Source organism: Lolium perenne, chromosome 3 (genome assembly GCF_019359855.2).
Source record: "Lolium perenne isolate Kyuss_39 chromosome 3, Kyuss_2.0, whole genome shotgun sequence".
NCBI classification, from domain to species: Eukaryota; Viridiplantae; Streptophyta; class Magnoliopsida; order Poales; family Poaceae; genus Lolium; species Lolium perenne.
The window spans coordinates 261,334,953-261,338,439 of NC_067246.2; the positions used below are offsets into that span (position 1 = coordinate 261,334,953).

The 3,487-nt window shown below is 48.3% G+C and overlaps 1 long non-coding RNA gene across 1 annotated transcript; it reads right to left on the reverse strand.

The window, feature by feature from the left end:
* Positions 1-273: 273 nt before the first annotated feature.
* LOC139838581 (uncharacterized) lies at positions 274-1,921 on the reverse strand. The gene is made up of 2 exons (XR_011755974.1): positions 1,737-1,921; positions 274-418 (listed from the first exon to the last, which is right to left on the reverse strand). It is a non-coding gene; the product is annotated as an uncharacterized lncRNA (long non-coding RNA).
* Between the last annotated feature and the right edge of the window lie 1,566 nt (positions 1,922-3,487).

Here is a 3,487-nt window from a genome sequence, read left to right on the forward strand (position 1 = left end):
ATGCAAAACCCTAAACCCATGGTGTGACGCCCCTAAAACCGGTACCATGAGGATCCCAGCGAACCCGCCGAAATCCGCACGATATCGATTCTAGGAGACGCACCACCAAGCGCCTCGTACACGCCGAAGCATGCACGCGATGCGGGTGAAATCAATCACGAGAGGTAACATTACAACAGGATTACAATAGAGCCACAAGAGACATATATATTACAACAACGACTCCAACGAGTCAAGATACAAATAGATACATACAAAGATCCGAATCATACAGAAGATCAAATACATCCGAGTACGGACAAGATACAAATTTGGACTAAGAGTCCTGAAGATAACCAGTGGCGTCCATAACCCTGCCCAGGCCAAGCCGGAAGGGTAACCTTGCTAGCGTCGTTCTTCATCGTACCGATCTTCATACCTGCCCGGTTATATCCCGTAGAAGCAGCAATAAGTACGGGTTCGTACTTAACAAGACTTCAAGACGTATAAGCATTCGTCAACCAGTCGTCCTTTGTACTTGAGGCACGCAGGGGACTTAGAGGACGCAAGAGGAACGTCATAGGCAATATGGTGGGGTTAAGCGGCAGCGCGCAAGCACTATAAACCTATAGAGACACTCTACAACAGTCGTCTATCAGAGAAGGTGAGAGAGCGTAACTAACAGTTATATACTCTGCAAACAAAACACAGCCGATGCGTTCCCCCCTCGCAAGGAAGTACTTACAAAGGCACTCACACAGTTGACAAGTTTTACCCAGGTTTTATTGAAGTTGTGCTAACTTACTACGCAAGTTATTAATATTGAAACAACGGGTGTAAATTGTCTATGGTCGAGTCATACAGCTCCAAGTCGTCCATAACCGCGGACGCGGCTTATCGATAAGATTTTACCCTGCAGGGGTGCCCAAATGTGCCCACACGCACGATCAACCCACTTGCGACAGGTGGATATAACGACTCGCACTCTCCTTCACGACAACAATGTCCAGGAAGCCACCTAACTAAGTTGAACCCGTATCGAAGTCCGGCCGTATCTCCGAAGCGGACTTAGCTATGTGTGTCAACGTGCTAGGTGGTTTAAACACACACTGGGGCGATAAACCACTTCGCAGAGGCTCCACGACCTATACGTGCATACCAGAAACAAGGGATACAAGGCACCCAGGGGCTTCCCAAAGTAAATAAGTAACAAGCTGGCATGCACGCAACAACAAATGGTAAAACATTACGAACTAGTTGTGGCCACTGGACAAAGCTGTAGATTCCGGCAGTGGTCGAGGGGAGACCCAGAAACATACCCACGTGTGGTTAGAGCGCTCAGTCTCGGAACAGATAACAAGAACTCGGGGTCATAAGATATTTAGGAAACACAAGTGAGCCGTCACAAAATGATCAGCTGACCCACCGATGCCTCCGCTAACAACTATTAACAAGTAACCATGATACTTCCAACAGATATAACCATAAACCATGTGTCATGATTCCCAACAGACAACCGATAAGATAGCGATAACGGTAACGAGATATAACAGCACTAGCATGCACTACGACTCGCAAGGCAGACCCGAAACCAAACAATAGTCATAGGTGGTTGGTGGAGGCAATATGGGCTGCTTGAGGTAACAAGTGGAAGGGACACGTGACAAGAACGCAACTTAAGGATAGCATGAGGGAGAAGGCAAAATAAAATAGGTGAGCGACTTCTGCAGGGGCAGGAGTATAAGGGAAATGCTTGCCTGTTAAAGCTTGCCGAGGGACATCCGGAGAACTTGCCGTATCTCACCACACCACTTCGCAATCCTATCCGTGAAGAAGCAAATGCTGGACAAACAACGTATGCAAGTCTTACTACTACGGAAGAAGAATCAGCATGATCGTGATGAGATATGCATGACATGGCATATATGATGCGATGCACTTATCCAATTTAAGCGGAATCGGAATTCCGAGACACAATTATTAGGTTCAAGTTATTTATCTACCCCACATACTAAATATTGATTAGCATAGCATTGACATGGCATGGGTGAGCTACTCAATTTAAACGAAGCGGGAAACCGTATCCGGAAATCCCAATTACTCCGCATATTAGTTATTAGGTGTGATGCAAACTACCATGGCCCGACATGATGCGAGATACAAACACATACACAAATGTCATATTCTTATTCAGTGCATTTTTCTGATAAACTTTCATATATAAAATATTTTCATTTGAACTTGTATTCAAAAAGTAGAGCCAGATTTTATATAACAAAATAAAGATGTAACATGCACAGGGGACCTGGGCTGGAGTCAGAGAGAAGTGGAATGATTTTGACATGTATCTGGAAGGTGTGGTTTTGCCTGACGAAACTGAAGAGATAACAGAGTCATGCCGTGGAACGGACGGACTGGCACAGCAGCGAGAGACAGCCCATACGGGATGAATATCTAGCAGCTAATCATGCACACATGCAGCTGGATCGATTGATGGTTCATGTCTAGCTGAAGCAAGCGAGACGACTAGAACAATTGATATACTCGCGTGTGTGCTGGCTGAGAAAAGGTGTAGAGGTGTGCAGCTGATTAGTACTTGTATACGTACAGGGTGCAGACAAGGTATAGTGTATGTCCGTGGTTAACTGAAACTTGACACTAGGAACTGAAGATCGTGACAGCGGGTGTTCCTGTAGATAGCGAATGTGCACAGATTTTAAAGCGAATGCAGCGGCGAAACTGTGAGTGGTTTCGAACGAAACAAAAGAGTTTGAGCAAGAGTGTGGTGCCGTGAGTTGAATGGGATAAAAAAGGTTGGAAACGGTGCACGGTGTCGACGTGGAGCCTCGCCGGAAAACGGACGGACGAAACAGCGATACAGAATTGACACGGAATCTATTTTCTGGATCGAACTTTGGAAGACGATGGCGACGCCGATGCTGCACCGTTTTGGACGAAACAAAGATCAGGAGAAAGCTGGTGGTGGCGTTCACTTAACGGAACAAGAATCCCGTGCTGAGGCGACCTGGTTCGCCGGGGATGCTCGTCGGAAGTTGACACCATGAAACAGAAAGCTGGACGTTTTCATCCACCTGGTTTTCGTTTTCCTTGATCTCTTCCGAAACGGATTTCGCGGGACATGCAGGGGAGATGTAGAAGGGCTGCTCACCCTGGGATGCTCGACGAGGTGGAGGTGGCGACGGGGAGCCAGAAAGGGCTCGACTTGGTTCAGGTAGACGCCGGGGTTGAGCCGCCGACGAGGTCCTGCGGAGGAGGGCGACGATCAACGCCGGTAGCACGGCAAGTAAAGAGGCAGAGATCGGAGAGAGGTTCAGGAGGACGCGGCGCTCACCAGGGAGAGCCGGGCGGCCGGCGTTGAAGACGGCCGCGACGGAGGCGTTCGGCGGCGTCGGGCGAGAGGGAGAGAGGAGTGGCGGCGCTGGCTGGAAAAGGGAAGAGCTAGGGTTGGGTTTGCAGGTGTAGGGGATTTTTATAGGGAGTCGAAGGA